We start from the raw sequence: 17644 nt of genomic DNA on the forward strand, positions 1-17644 counted from the left end.
TTTGGGAAACTTTAATTACAAATTTTGCATTTTGGAAAGTCATAAGGCGTTGCTGGTACTTCCAGTCATGGCAAATATAAAGTTGTTTCAAATGAGCAAAATTTAGGTTCCTGTCTCTATACCTCATTAGCATTAGCAAGTTCCAGTCTCATAGCAACCCAGATCTGATGATGAACACCTGCCAGCCCAGATGGTTTAGAAAGAAAATTTTTAGCTAAATGGAATAAAGTTCTCTTGTTGAGCTGTCCAAGCCATTATTTAACAGGGGTGCTGTGAGAACTCAGAAACACTGTTATTGTAGAATCCTAACAAACCAAAGTTGTCATGTTCAATTGCCATCACTTCTGATGTCTAATGACCCTACTTTTTAGATTTGTGCAAATAATATATGGTTATTATGTGTATACTCCTCTTACACATAATCTTGGATGTCAATTGGTATGGACACAGCAGTGAAGCAAATCAATAGCACTGCACAATTATGAAACAAGTGTTTATATTTTCATATTTACTTTTAGATAAATCCAATTATTGTTTCTTCTAATCAACTGGCCAACATCCAAAAAACTATCTTCTGAATAGGATCTTAAATACAAATGGAATCAACTATTCCAGCACCACAGTACTTTATTCCTTATCTGAACTCTAATTTTACTGTCTGTGTAATCCAGTTGGCCAAGGAATGAACATGGCAGGAGGAAATGGTTAGATGGGAAAGAAAAAGTTCTGAACTGTTGGTCATCCTTGCTCTGCTGCTGTTGTTTTTGTGACTTTATTAAACTACTTAATCTGAGTTTTTTTCTGTCTAATTTTGAACTAAGTGACTAGTCAGGCTTTTTTCTAGTGTGGAAAAAAATTTGTTTCTTTATTTTTATATGTGCATACTTTCCATACACAAAAGTGACCTCCTCAAGAATAAGACTGTATTTTATATCCCAACCAGTGGCACAAAGCTTTGTACACAACTGATACTCAAGAAATACGAGTTCCCTCATTGATTTCCCCTTCAGTTGGTGGAAATCATAAAGATTATGGACTTGGGCAGAGGATTCATTACTTTTTAGCTCTGTGATCTTGAGAAAGTTACCTAAATTCATTAAGCCCTTATTTGTTCATTTGTGTTTACTTCATGAGTTGGTAAGTGTGCTTAGCAAATTGACATGAATGTATAGTGTGTACTCAGTAAACTTGATTTCCTGTGCTTCACTCTTCATGTTGCTAGCATTTAAGTTTGCATAGAGTTGATAGCTGGGATGATATTATGTGTTAATTAAGAAAACCAGAAAGTTTGCATTTGAGGAATATGTGACAGAATAGGAGGACCCTAGGCTCACCTCATACCATGAACACAACTAGATAAGTATGAAATCATCCTAAATATTCCAGAAATTTACCTAAAACTTTGTGGAACAAACTCTACAACTAAAAGGAGAGAAGAAGCCATATCAAAGTAGGTAGTAAGTGTGGAGACACAATTTAGGGGAGAGATGGATTGTGGGTGCTGTGGAGGGGAGGGATCTATGGTGCCAGAGAATGGCAAGAGAGAGAGCGGAGCACACAGGGGAATGCATAAGGAGAATGTTTCCCCAAAACCATTGACTTTGAAAATGATTAGAGCTGAATTTTGTGAGTTTGGCAATCAGCAGGTTTGGCTGGGACAGAGCCCTGAGGGCACTGCACTGCTCCTGAAGAGAAAGTAGGCAAATAATCCAGTGGCAGACAGCCTACAAACGGCCATCTGAAGAACACCTAGGGGCACACTGTGAGGGCATTATTCACTCTTCTCAGAGCCCATCCTTGAGAGGCAGTGTTCATTGAGACACCTCTTTGGGAACAAAAGAGCTGGCCAGTACCATTTCCCTCACCCACACCTCAACATAAACAGAGCCACCTGCAGGAAGCAGCAGAGGACTGACACTGGCTACCTAACTAGCTTACACTTGGCCCCACCCTCTGGAATCTGGTGGAACTGCCCTTCCCAGTCATGTTTGCCTCAGTCCCAACATGGCAGTCTCCTCTGCCAGAAGACTAGCATAAACCCCTGCCCACACCATGTCTCCCAACAAGAGAGTTTGGTAGGGCCTCAGTTCTGGTGGAAGTGGTGGCAGGTCTCATTTCACAAGCAGACCAGAGTACACCCAGTTAAAACTTGTCACATTCAGACCAGGGGCCAAACACTGCCCACAGCAGGCAAGGAGAGCCTCTGCAGATGACTGTCCTTAAGGATAGAGCAGCTAGAACACAACAGCAGAGAGGACATGGTGCATACTGGAGACACTCCCTGAAGTGCCAGGCCTTGGGCACTATATGACCTCTTTTTCATAAGGCCATTACTTTCATGAGCAAGAGACATAACTGGATTTTCTAACATAGAGAAGTCAAAGACTTAGACAAAATGTTAAGATGGGTGAATTTATCCGCCCCCCCCCCCCACCACATACACACAAAGAACAAGATATGGCCACTGCCAGAGATATAAGTGAAACATATATAAGTAGCATGCCTGATAGAGAATTTAAGGCAATGATTCTAAGGATACTAACTGGATTTGAAAAAAGAATAGAAGACATTGGTGAGACCCTTACCACAGAGATAAAAGAGTTAAAAAAGAATTGAGATGAAGAGTGTAATAAATGAGATTAGAAACACACTTGATGCAATAAACAGCAGGGTAGAAGAAGCAGAAGAATGAATTCATGACCTAGAAGACAAAGTAATGGAAACCAATGAAGCAAAACAAAAGAGAGAAAGAAGAATTATGCAACATGAGAAAAGACTTAGGGAACTCTGTGACTCCATCAAACATAATAACACTCATATTATAGGAGTTACAGAAGAAGAGAAAGGAAAAGGGGCAGAAAATTTATCTGAAGAAATAATAGATGAAAACTTCCCAAGTTAGGGGAGAAAACAGACATCCAGATCCAGGAGTCAAAGAGAACTCGCATTAAAAATCAACAAAAGCAGGCCAACACCAAGACATATTGTAATTACATTTGCAAAATATAGTGATAAAGAAAAAAATCTTCAAAGCAGCAAGACAAAAGAAGTCATTAACTTACAAGGGAAAACCCACAAGGCTAGCAGGAGATTTTTCAACAGAAACTTGGCAAGCCAGAAGGGAGTGCCATGATATATTCAAAGTGCTGAATGGGGGGCGCCTGGGTGGTGCAGTTGGTTAAGCGTCCGACTTCAGCCAGGTCATGATCTCGCAGTCCGTGAGTTCGAGCCCCGCGTCAGGCTCTGGGCTGATGGCTTGGAGCCTGGAGCCTGTTTCCGATTCTGTGTCTCCCTCTCTCTCTGCCCCTCCCCCGTTCATGCTCTGTCTCTCTTGTCCCAAAAATAAATAAACGTTGAAAAAAAAAAACAAAAAAAAACCCAAGAGTGCTGAATGGCAAAAATCTGCAGCCAAGAACACTTGATCCAGCAAGGCTGCCATTCAGAATAGAAGGAGAGATAAAGAGTTTCCTAGACAAATAAAAGCTAAAGGAGTTTGTGGCCACTAAACTAGCCCTACAACAAATATTAAAGGAGACTCTTTGAGTGCAAAAGAGAGACCAAAAGTGACAAAGACAAGAGAGGATCAGAGAAAATCACCCAAACAATGACAAGACAATAATAAAATGGCAATAAATACATATAAATTGATAATTACTTTGAGTGTAAATGGACTAAATGCTCTGATCAAAAGGTGTCAAAATGAATAAAAAACCAAGATCCATCTATATGCTGCCTACAAGAGATTCATTTTAGTCCTAAAGACATGCAGATTGAAAGTGAGTGGGAAGAGAAACATTCATCACACAAATGGATATAAAAAGAAAGCTGGAGTAGAAATACTCATATCAGACAAACTAGACTTTAAAACAAAAACTGTAAAAAGAGACAAAGAAGGGCATTATAAAATCATAAAGGGGACATCCAACAAGAAGATATAACAATTATAAATATTTATGCACCCAACATGAGAGCACTCAAATACATAAAATGAATAATAACAAACATACAGAAACTAATTGATATTAACACAATAACAGTGGGGGACTTTAACATTGCACTTACATCAATGGGCAGATCATCCAAATATCTAAACAGAAAATAAAAAAGGAAATAATGGCTTTGAATGACACTAGACCAGATGGACTTAACAGATATATTCAGAACATTCCATCCTAAAACTGCAGAACACACATTCTTTTCATGTGCACACATTCTCCAGAATAGATCACATACAGATCACAAAATAGGCCTCAACAAATACAAAAATATTGAAATCATTCCATGCACATTTTCTGACCACAACACTATGAAACTAGAAGTCAACCACAAGAAAAAAAATTGGAAAGACCACAAATACATGAAGCTTCAACAACATACTACTAAATAATGAATGGGTCACCCAGAAAATCAAAGAAATTTTTAAAAATTCGTGGAAACAAACGAAAATGAAAACACAGCAGTCCAGAATCTTTGGGATGTAGCAAAAGCAGTCCTAAGCAGGAAGTACATAAAATCCACAGACCTACCTCAAGAAGCAAGAAAAATCTCAAATAAGCAACCTAAACTTACACCTAAAGGGCTAGAAAAAGAACAGCAAACAAAGCCTAAAGCCAGTTGAAGGAAGGAAAGATTAGAGTGGAAATAAGTAATTTAGAAACTAAAAACAAAACCCCAATAGAATAGATCGATGAAACCAGGTAAATTGATAATCCCCTAGGAAGACATCAAAAAGAAAAGAGAAAATGAATAAAATAACAAATGAAAGATGAGGAAATACAAACATTTATAAGATAATATTATGAAAAATTATATGCCAGCAAATTGGACAACTTAGAAGAAATGAATAAATTCCTAGAAATATATTAATTACCAAAACCCAAACAGGAAGAAATAGAAAATTTGAACTTCCAATAACCAGCAAAGAAACTGAATCAGTAATAAATTTTAAAAAAATTCGAACAAAGTCCAGTATCAGATAGCTTCACAGGCAAATTGTACCATACACTTAAAGAAGAGTTAATATTTATTCTTTTCAAACTATTTAAAAAAATAGAAATGGAAGGAAAACTTCATTCTATGAGGTCACCATTATCCTGATACCAAAACCAGATGAAGACTCCCCTAAAAAAGAAAACTACAGGCCAATATCCCCTATGAACACTAATGCAAAAATTCTCAGTAAAATACTAACAAATCAAACCCAACAATACATTAAAAAAAATCATTCACCACGATCAAGTGGGATTTATTCCCGTGTTGGAAGTGTTCAATATTTGCAAATCAATCAACATATCACATTAATAAAAGAAAGGATTAAAATAATGTCATTTCATTAGATACAGAAAAAGCATTTGACAAAGTAAAGCAAAATACAACATCCATTCAATAAAGTACATTGAGAGGGAACATACCTCAACAGAATAAAGGCCATATATGAAAAACCTACAGCTAATATCATCCTCAATGGGGAAAAACTGAGTGCTTTCCTCCCATGGTCAGGAACAAGGTAAGGATGTCTATTCTCACCATTTTTACTCAACATAGACGGGAAGGCCTAGCCACAGCAATCAGAAAACAAAAAGAAATAAAAAGCATTCAAATCAGCAAGGAAGAAGTAAAACTTTCACTATTTGCAGATGACATGATACTATGTATAGAAAACCTGAAAGACTCCACCAAGAACTGCTAGAAGTTAGAAACCGATTCAGTAAAGTCACAGGATACAAAATCAACGTAGAGAAATCTGTTGTGTTTCTATACATCAATGATGAAGCAGCAGAAAGAGAAAATAAGGAACCAATCCCATTTTTAATTGCACCCAAAACAATAAGATATGTAGGAACAAACCTAACCAAAGAGGTAAAAGACCTGTACTCTTCAAACTATAAAACACTGATGAAAGAAACTGAAGATGACACAAAAAAATGGAAAGACATTACATGCTCATGTATTGGAGGAGCAAATATTGTTAACATATCTATATTACCCAAAACAATCTGCGATTTAATGCAATCTCTATCAAAATGCCAGCAGCATTTTTCACAAAATTAGAACAATCCTAAAATTTGTATGGACACACAAAAGACCCTGAGCAGCCAAAGCAACCTTGAAAAGAAAAACAAAGCTGGAGGCATCACAGTTCCACACTTCAAGTTATATTATAAAGCTGAAGTAATCAAAACAGTTTGGTACTGGCACAAAAATATACACAAAGAGCAATAGAACAGAATAGAAAACCCAGAGGAGCACATAATTATATAGTGAATTAATCTTTGACAATGCAGGAAAGAGTATTCAATGGGAAAAAGAAGGTCTTCAACAAATTGTGTTGGGAAAAGTGGACAGCAACATGCAAGAAAATGAAACTGGATCACTTTCTTACACCATACACAAAAATAAATTCAAAATGGATTAAAGACCTCAATGTGAGACCTGAAACCATAAAAAATACTGGAAGAGAACACAGGCAGTAATTTCTTTGACATGGTTTGTAGTAACTTCTTTCTAGATTATGTTGTCTGAGGCAAGGGAAACAAAATTAAAATACTAACTATTGGGACTCCATCAAAATAAGCTCTGCACAGTGAATCAAATAATCAACAAACCTAAAAGGCAACCTATGGAATGGGAGAAGATATTTGCAAATGACATATCTGATAAGAAGTGAGTATCCAAAATATATGAAGAACTTATAAAACTCAACACCCCCAAAATGAATAATTTAATTGAAATTGAAAAATTTCAAGACATGAAAACACACTTTTCCAAAGACATGCAGATGGCCAATAGACACATGAAAAGATGCTCAACATTACTTACCATCAGGGGTATACAAATCAAAACTACAATGAGATATCACCTCATACATGTGAGAATGGCTAAATTAAAAACAAAAAACAAAAAAACAAACAAAAAAAAACAGGTGCAGTCCAGCATGTGGAGAAAGCAGAAACTTCTTGCACTGTTGGTAGGAATGCAAACTGGTGCAGCCACTGTGGAAAACAGTGTGGAGGTTCCTCAAAAAGTTAAAAACAGAACTACCCTAGGATCCAGCAATCGCACCACTAGGTATTTACCAAAGAATACAAAAATGCCAATTCAAAGGGATACATACATGCACCCCAATGTTTATAGTAGCATTATCTACAATAGCCAAACTATGGAAATAGCCCACGTGTCCACCAATTGATGAACACTTGTGAACCAGTATTATACTGTTTGTTAAGTAACTGGAATTTTAACAAAAAGTCAGGGAAAAAAAAAAACACCGGAAAGTCTGAGGTCACATCTGACTTTGCCACCTCCTAGCTTTGTGAGCTTGTGCAATCTTTCTGTTTCTCAGTTTTCTCACTTTTAATGCAGACAATGGTAGTATTTATTTCATGGGACTTTTATGAAGAGTAAATGAATTTAACACAGGTCAATTTTTTAAAGAGTATAGAACACATAAATGATATTTAAGTTTTATATCTTATTTTCAACGTCACAAATACCCATTATTTAATATTCCAAGGAAAAATGGCTATGGTGTGGATTGTTTTAAGCTCCTATTTTATATGCTTGATAGTCATTGTGTTCAAGATGTACATAATTATTCTTGAATTTTGTCGATTGTATAAAATATATATTCTACAGATTAATGTGTTCCTTTGAAATATTTTTTACAATTTACCTTTCTTAATTATATGCCAATCAATAATTTAAAATAATGAAAATAGATTTCTTATTTATCTCTATACATTATGTTAATTGCTATTTTTTTAATCCATGTATAATACACACATGTTCACATTATGTTAATGACAGTCTAATCTTTATATGCCATCAAATTCTGCCAAATTTGTTCACTTAAATGATACGTGAAATTTACAAATATAGTCTATATGTACTTTTTCATCTGTTTTGCTCTCACCTTCTTTCAAACCATCTTGACTATGGAATTGGGAGATTATTCAACACCACAGCCTTACAGTAAGAGGACTGTGTCTTTTAAAATTATTGAAGTTATTTCTTGTATTTGGTATAAGCCTTTTCCCCCACCATGTGCAACAAACAAAATAAAACATAGCAAACTTAGGAGAAACTTAGGAGCAAACTTATGTCTCCCAAAGTTTTTAGGGTAAAAGCCATCATTAATATGAAGTAGAATTATGAAAAGAACATTTTTTAGTAATTAAAATCAACAGTATTATATTGTTGTCTCTTCCAAATCAGGGAAATATTTCTTGGGATTCCCAGGCTTGTAACCATCCTACTTTTGGTCTTGTGTTGCTCCCTTCACATGTAAAGAAGCAGTGACTTCCTCAGTCTTAATTGACTGGTTTCAGGAGAGGAATATCTTCTGTCAGCTCTGCTAGGGGTTCTGAGCGATGACAGCCTGCCATTTGCTTTATCTAGGGTAGTGCTGAATACTCAAATGTGTGCTTTCCCCCAATCCCACAGAGATGGTCTGGGTTTTTGTCTGAGCTCACTAGCTCTCTGCAAAAGTTCACACTTGCTGCCCTCTCAGGTGGGCACAGGTATCTGGAAAAAGGATCAATGTGTGTGGGTGAAGTGCGTAGAGCAATGGGGGTTCCTATAGGGCAGCTGTGGAAATGGGCAGGCAAGTCACCTCCAGTGGCTCAAGGGTGGGATCCTGATGAAGTCATAATTAAGTGGTTAGTAGGATCTGGGTGACTTTGATGTCCTCCAAGAGTGCTGGCTGTTTTTCTCCCAGCCATTCCTAACCCCTAGTCATGAAGCACATCTCAGTATTCTGGATGGGTTGGAAACAGATGGGCCTCTGGCAGCATCCCACACATCTGTGGAAGGCAAGCACTCATTCACTGGCTTTCTCTTTCCCTGATGGAGAAATCACAGGCTGAGAGGGTCATTCTTGGTAGTGAGCTATACCACTTTGGGGAAGGGGAAACAAGTGTAAAGTGAAACAGTCCCTCTTACCCTCTTCAGTGCACTCGGTCTTGCATTTTTTGTTCTAATAGTGTGCTGGAACTTCTTTGCTGGATTCCTAGACTTCTACAAAAGCACTCTTGTCTGTGGGTGATTGTCAAAATTGTGTTATTTGGGAAAAATGGTAAAAAAAAAACTCAAATTCTGTCATTTTGCTCAGTAAAGACTTGTTTTTGTTAGTAAACTAAAAATGTAGGAATGAGGCCAACGGATAGGAGGATCACTCTAAAATGGTGGTTATGGTAATGCTCTAGTTATATCTAACTTCTAATAATGAATAGTGAATGTTTTCAAATTTTTAATTGGCTTTATCTTTCAAATACTGATCAGTTTTTTTCTTTGAGTGTTTATTTTTTTAGAGCAGTTTCAAGTTTACAACAAAATTGACAGCTAGGTACAGACATTTTCCATATGTCCCTAAGCTACTCATGTAGAACCCTCATAGTTAAGATCACCCACCAGAATGGTATATTTTTAAACCAAGAATGAACCTTCATTGACACGTCATAATCACCCAAAGTCCATAGATTACCATAGGGCTCACTCTTTGTATTGTATATTCTACTGATTTGGATGAATATATAATGACATATAACCATAATTATGATATACAGAATATTTTCACTGCCTTAAAAATTCTCTGTGATCTGCCTACTCATCTCCTTTCCCAACACTATTCACCCCTGGCAATCATTGATCTTTTTTTACTATCTCCATAGTTTCATCTTTTCCAGAATATCATATAATTGGAATCATACATTATGTAGTCTCTTAATTGGCTTCTTTCACTTAGTAATATGCATTTAAGCTTTCTCCATGCCTTTTTATGGTTTGATAGCTCATATTTTGTGCTAATATTCCATTATCTGGATCAGCAGTAGTTTATTTATATTCATCTAAAAGGCATTTTAGCTGCTTCCAAGTTTTGGCAGTTATGGATAAAGCTACAATCTGTGTGCAGGTTTTTGTGTGGAGTCCTCAACAATTTTCTTTTTCTTGAAATGTAATTGATCTACAATATTCTATTAGTTTCAGGTGTATGTCATAGTGATTTGATATTTTATACATTTATAAAATGATCCCCATGATAAGTCTACTTTGAAGGATCGACAAGTTGGGAAAAGTACTGTCAGTATTGGCTTTATTATTAATATTTCCCTTGTATTAGAGTTCACCAGAGAAACAGAACCAATAGAATATAACCATTAAGATGTGTGTGTGTCTCGTAAGGTCTTAAGCTAATTGGACCATAGCTTATACATGGTAATCTGCTTTACTTGACATTTACTGGTTTAAATGTTGATCACGTCTAAAAACTACTAGTAAAAGTGTCAAAAGGATATTCTGGAAACTACCAGTAAAAGTGTCAAAAGGATATCCTGGAACTAGATAGGCTGATTCTATAGTTTATGTGACTAAAAACAAATAATAGCTAAACATTCTAAAAAGCAGACAAATTACAAGAATTATACTACTGAGCAATTAAAACAAGGTTGGCCTATCACACAACTGAGCCAACAGATCTCTGAATCATAATAGGAAACACAGAAATCAACTGAAATATACGCAGTAATTTAATGCTATTTAAAATAAGTGGCTTATTCAGGAACCTGGATGGCTCAGTCAGTTAGTGTCTAACTCTTCATTTTGGCTCAGGTATTGATCTCACAATTTGTGAGACCAAGCCCCACGTCAGGCTCTGTGCTGATAGTGCACAGCCTGCTTAGGATTCTCTTCTTCCTCTCTGTCTCTCTATTCCTTCCCAACTCGCTTTTTCTCTCAAAATAAATAAATAAAACATAAAAAAAAAACTATTCAAAATAAGTGGCTTCTTGGGATTAGGGGAAGATGTAAGATAAATGTTGGACCTCACAATGTCTATGAGCTTATATGGTATAGATTTATAGTATTTTTTTTTAAATTAGGGAGTATTTGAATTTATTTTAAATGTTTTTAGAAATGTTGCGAAAAGAAAATAAATGAAGGCAGCCAACTATTTTTTTTCAATATATGAAATTTATTGTCAAATTGGTTTCCATACAACACCCAGTGCTCATCCCAAAAGGTGCCCTCTTTGATACCCATCACCCACCCTCCCCTCCCTCCCACCCCCCATCAACCCTCAGTTTGTTCTCAGTTTTTAAGTCTCTTATGCTTTGGCTCTCTCCCACTCTAACCTCTTTTTTTTTTCCTTCCCCTCCCCCATGGGTTTCTGTTAAGTTTCTCAGGATCCACATAATAGTGAAAACATATGGTATCTGTCTTTCTCTGTATGGCTTATTTCACTTAGCATCACACTCTCCAGTTCCATCCATGTTGCTACAAAGGGCCATATTTCATTCTTTCTCATTGCCACGTAGTACTCCATTGTGTATATAAACCACAATTTCTTTATCCATTCATCAGTTGATGGACATTTAGGCTCTTTCCATAATTTGGCTATTGTTGAGAGTGCTCCTATAAACATTGGAGTACAAGTGCCCCTATGCATGAGCACTCCTGTATCCCTTGGGTAAATTCCTAGCAGTGCTACTGCGGGGTCATAGGGTAGGTGTATTTTTAATTTTTTGAGGAACCTCCACACTGTTTTCCAGAGTGGCTGCACCAGTTTGCATTCCCACCAACAGTGCAAGAGGGTTCCCTTTTCTCCACATCCTCTCCAGCATCTATAGTCTCCTGATTTGTTCATTTTGGCCACTCTGACTGGCATGAGGTGATATCTGAGTGTGGTTTTGATTTGTATTTCCCTGATGAGGAGCGACGTTGAGCATCTTTTCATGTGAAGTCAGCCAACTATTAAGACATTTGTAAAAGCCAGAAGGCATCTACCATAGCTTTCAAGGAAATACGCAATTTCAGTAGTCCCAAAGGAGATGGTTGGAAAATCAGGCTCAAGATATAGTTGCAAGAGTGATAAAACTGCAAACGAGATGGTTTGGCCAATCTCAGTTATTTTCTAATGTCAAAGTTAGGACCCTAGGAAGCATACAGTAGAACCTTGATACCTAGGCTGAAGCCATGTGTATGAATGGGTCTTAAAAAAACCTGAACCCTCATCTCCCTGAACAAACTGAGTTGACAGAAACTGCCTTCTTCTTTTGAAGGGAAAAATCTCTTTATTCTTTGGGGCAGGTGACTTGTAAGTTAACACTTATCTTACTCTAGATCTTTCCTGCCTACTCTCATTTCCTCCAGAGTGATAATCAGTCAGTACACCTAAACAGGTTAGTACAATCCCTGCTCCGGAAGGAAATGGCTTAATGCCAAAGAAATTGCAAGACTTATTTAATATGTTATTAGGAACGAGTGGAACAGATATTGGAATAGATCTTCAAGAATTTGAAACTGGGGACAGAACATAAGACTGGATGGCAGAATTTTTTTTTTACATGGGCAGTTCATCTACCACTTAATGTTCAATGTTCTGGCAAGACCATGTGGACAGAGTCTGTGTTAATGATCCTTGAAGCTGGGACAAGATGATGGCTTTTACTGAACCTTGGAGAAATGACAGGACATTTTTGACATATCAAGAAAGGGGCAGAAGGTCGGAGATGTAGGAATATTAGATATCAGACAATGTAAGGTCTGAAAGCCTACCATCTTATTAAGTTCTCCTAGAGTGCCCAAAGGACATCTGTGTCACTAAGGCACACAGAAATGCACTGGTAAGGTAGGCACCACATTCTCTGAGAAGCTTATGGTCATCCTTCATAAGCTGGAGTTAATGGTAGGATTTGTTGCTATGGAACTGGGCTACCTAGTGTCAGTGGAATGTTGGAATTTCAGAATGGTAGAGACCAAATTGTAATGCTTAAATGTGAGAGGCAAAATGAATGTAATTACTTCAATGAGAAGCAAGGCCAGAAGGACAGTCAGGAAGACTAATCCGTTAGGATCTTTGGTGTTAACTAATATGATGTTCCTTGGGTTAAGAAAGATGGACCACTGGCAAGGGTATTATTGGGCAATAGATACTCAAGAACTTTTGAACAGAAGATGATGAAATCTGCTGCAATGTGGTCCTTTCCCAGGCCAATTCAAATGAAATTTACAAATCCAGAGCCTGTTTATTGAAAAAAAAGCCTGGAAGCCTTGAGCAAGGATGCTGCAACACTTCTGAAAATATATACAATACAATAAAATTCCTTCCCCTGTATGACCTATTTGATTTACAGGTCTGTTTGGTCTAATATTGATACCTGGGAAACCAAAATACCAATTAAAATAAGAATTTATGAAAGTCAGGTAGAAGTAAAGTGTTTGGTATATTTGTCTTGTAACATTTCTAAGAGTTTCCATGGACATATTTTGTGATTATCACTCCAGTCTTGTAATGTGTATTTGGAATTGGTATACTTAGCAGCTGGCAGAATAATCACATTGGTTTCCTGACTAGAGAAATAAGAGACATTATTTGAAATGCCAAGTGGAAGCCTCAGAAACTACTAGAAACTCTCCTGCTCTGCCAAGATAGTAAATTAGAAGCAAGAATGCATTTTGGGAAGAAAGACCAGGGGTTTTCATATCATTATGTAATTAACCTTTATAGTGCTACCAAAAAAAAAAAATGAGTTCAATAATGGTCAATGAAGATTGACAACCATATATTTAACCGGTTGGTAGCTGCCATTTAACCAATTTTAGCTGCCATGTTGGATGTTTATATTTTTATTTGAGCAGATAATTAAAGCCTGTGGCACTTGGTAAGTGATCATTGATCTGGCAAGTGTTTTCTTCTTGATCTCCATCAATAGGAAAAATCAGAAGCATTTTGCCTGTACATAAAGAGATAACAATGCTCAATTCCTGCCCTGCCCCAAGGATATGCCGTTTCCCTTTCTGTCATGATATAGTCCACTGGGATGTCAATTACTTTAACGTTCCACACACATTGTACTAGTTCACTACACTGATGAAAGCATAATAATTGACCCTGATGAGAAGGAAGAGACAAGTAGTCTAGATGCCAATAAAATGTATATATGCCAGAAGATGAGATTTAAGCCCGTAAAGATTCAAGGATCTGCCACATCAGGGTTCAGTAATCTAGTTGCTGAGACAACTCCTCTAAGATAAAGGACAAATTGTTTATATTTTGCCACTTTTTTCCACTATGAGAAGGTACAGCTCTTATTGGGCCCTTTCAGATTTTTGAGGCAGTACAAAGTGAATTTTAAAGAAAAGCACTTAAGGGAGGCCTGGGTGACTCGGTAGTTGAGCATCTAACTTTGGGTCAGGTCATGATCTCACAGTTCATAGGTTTGAGCCCGTGTTGGGCTTTGCACTGACCGCTCAGAACCTGCTTCGGATTCTCTGTCTCCCTCTCTCTCTGCCCCTCCCCCATGCTCTCTCTCTCTCACATGCATGTGCTTTCTCTTTCTCTCTCAAAAAGTAAATAAACATTTTTTAGAAAGCGCTTAAAATCGTTGGTTAGGTAACATAAAAGGCTTACAGCTTTAACTAGTGCAGAGAAAGGCAGTGCTCTGTGCTGAGTCTAGTAGTGCATCTGTTCTGCCGCTATGACTGGCAGATCTGATGGTGTTAGGATCTTTAGTGGATTATGAAGCTGTGTGGTCTTTGGCAAGATACAAAAGAAAGTCACGGCACAGGTCATGCTTTCTGGTACCATGTGAGTGCTACTGAGCCCAGAAAGCAGCTGAGCAGCTGATCATGACATACAAAGTGTCTAAGCGGCTTCAGGTATCCACCATGAGCTGCATTGTCAAACCCAGAGTCATGACGTTGGACAGGCACAACAGTAGTCCATTGTTTGGTGAAAATGCTATATTTGTGTTTGGGCCTGATTAAATCTAGATGTCATAAATAAACTTATAGAACCAGAAAGGAAAATGGTGGTCGCCTGGTGCTGAGGGGTGGGGGAAACAGGGAGATATTGGTCAAAGGATACAAACTAGCAAATATAAGATGAATATGTTCTGGGGATCTAATGTACAACATGTGACTGTAGTTGATAATATTGTTCTGTACACTTGATATTTGCTAAGAACATAAATCTTAAGTGTTCTCAACCCTCCCATACACGAAAAAAGTAACTGTGTGAGGTGATGGATGAGTTAATTAACTCTTTTGGTAATCATTTCACAATGTATACATATATCAAATCATCGTGTTGTATACCTTAAGCATATACATAATTTTTGTGAATTCTTCAATGAAGCTGGAAAAAATAATCTAGCCCAATATCAAAAACAAATAAAAAAGATGCTCAACCTCACACAGGAGGGTGGCAAACTCCAACTCCATAGAAACAGACACTCCTTTGCTCAGATCTTCTGGTCTTTAAGCCATATGCCTCTTCATCTTGCTGTTCATTTGCATCCTTTCTAATATCTTTTAAATAAATTGGTAATGTAGGTAAAGTGATTCCCTGAGTTCTATGAGCCATACTCAAGGAAGGCTTTGTGGGAACCTCTGAGTTTTCAGCTAGGTCGAACAGAAGTATGGAATCCTGGAAACCCGCTACTTGTGATTGGCATCTGAAGTGGGGGACAGCCTTTTTAGACTGAGCCCCTTACCTGTGGGGTCTCCCCTAACTCTGGGTAATTAGTGCCATAATTGAGTTAAATTGTTAGGACACCCATGTGGTGTCTACAGAGAAATGGAGAGTTTCTTTGTACGGAAAACCTAGAGATTGGTGTCAGAAGTGTTGTGAGTAGAGAAACAGTTTTTCTTTAGCAGATTAGAAGAATGCAAAGGAATTATGACATGTATGTAAGACCTCAGCTTAAAAATGATGCATTGTTTGGGCACCAGGGTGGCTCAGTTGGTTAAGCATCTGACTTAAGCTCAGGTCATGATATTGCAGTGTGTGACTTTGAGCCCCACATCAGGTTCTCTGCTGTTGTGCAGAGCCTGCTTCAGATGCTCTGTCCCCCTCTCTCTCTGCCCCTCCCCTGCTTGTGTGTGCACGTGCTCTCTCTCAGTCTCTGAAAAAATAAATAAACTTAAAAAAATGGCACATTGTAACTTCTGATCACATCACATTAGTTGAAGCAAGTCACATGGTCTGGGCCACAATGGCTTGGGAAGAGGAATGAATATTTGTTGAATTATAAACTAATCTACTAAGGCTTATATAAAATATGACTTAGCAATAACCATCAACACAGTCTCAGAAATTTCACTCCTAGGATTTTATCCTAGGTGTCTGGCATAAGTATAAAATTCAATCAATAGGTGATTTTTAAAGTGAATTAAGTTACATCAATTCTATAAATCTATGCAGCTCATTAAATATAATGAGGCTACACTATATATACACTTGTGGAGGGATTGCCAAGATATACGGTTAGGTATAAAACCAAGGTACAGAATAGAATGCATCGTTTCTATAATTGTAGAAGAAAATATAAATATTCCTGAAATCTATGTACTATCTCTAGAAGGACTTTTAGAATCTGGCAACACTAGTTACTCCAGTGAGGGAAAATGAGTGGCTGGAGAGCAGAGCAAAAGGAAGACTTTATTTTTTCTGTATATTGTTTTATTACTATTGGTTTGGTGCAAGGCGCAGTTTTACTCACTTAAGAAAATAAAGGAGCGATGTACAAGTTAGAAATACAGAATTATTCTCATTTTTTGCCGATCTAGAGTTGCTGATAGTCCAGCATTTTCTGTCTGGCCTTTATGTCCTTGTCTCTCCCCTACTGAAGCTTTGGGTGCTCTAGAAAAATCCAGCTCCCTGTGTAAACTATTGCATCAGGGAATCCTGGCTCTTTCTCAAAAACTGTGTCATCCTGCTTGTTTCTCTTTGGATTCATATATTTCTCAGCTGCTCAGTTTGTTCTTCTCTGATCATCCCTTATAAAAGGATATTTTGCTTTGCTCTGCAAGTCTCTCAACTCGTTGTCTTTCTTTTCTTTTCTTTTCTTTTCTTTTCTTTTCTTTTCTTTTCTTTTCTTTTCTTTTCTTTTCTTCATTTATTTTGAGAGAAAGCACAAGTAGGGGAGGGGCAGAGAGGGAGAGAGAAAATCCCAAGCAGGCTCCACACTGTCAGAGCAGAGCCTGACATTGAGCTCTGTCACACTAACCATGAGATCATGACCTGAGCCGAGATCATGAGTGGGACGCTTAACTGACTGAGCCACCCTGGCGCCTTTCAATTCACATTCATTGCTTTTTTTTAAAAAAAAGTTTAATGTTTATTTATTTTTAAGAGAGAGAGAGATACAGAGCAAGAGCAGGGGTGGGGTGGAGAGAAAGGGAGACACAGAACCCAAAGAAATCTCCAGGCTACGTCAGCACAGAACCTGATGTGGGCCTCAAACCCATGAACTGCAAGATCATGACCTGAGCAAAAGTTGGACACTTAACCAACTGAGCCATCCAGGTGCCCCTCACTTTCATTGCTTTTTAAAAGCACTTCACAACTACAGTGAGCATTGCCACTATTTAAAAAATAAAAAAAAAAAATTGTTTACTCCATTGCTGTTGGGTTTTAGGGAACTGTTAAAAAAACAATTATTCAGATATTTGTTAAAGATGGTAAGGAAGATTTTATGTAAGAGGGACTTTTATAAATGGGAGTTTCACATTAGGAGACAGAGATTGGGTTCAATGCCGAAACAGACAGAATCACCAATACCCATGCTCATTGAGCAGAATGTGGGCTCCCCTCCCATCTGGAAGACTGATCCCTTGTTCTCTGCTTTGGTATTGAAGAAGAGTAGCT

The sequence above is a fragment of the Acinonyx jubatus genome, chromosome B4 (genome assembly GCF_027475565.1).
Source record: "Acinonyx jubatus isolate Ajub_Pintada_27869175 chromosome B4, VMU_Ajub_asm_v1.0, whole genome shotgun sequence".
Taxonomy (NCBI): domain Eukaryota; kingdom Metazoa; phylum Chordata; class Mammalia; order Carnivora; family Felidae; genus Acinonyx; species Acinonyx jubatus.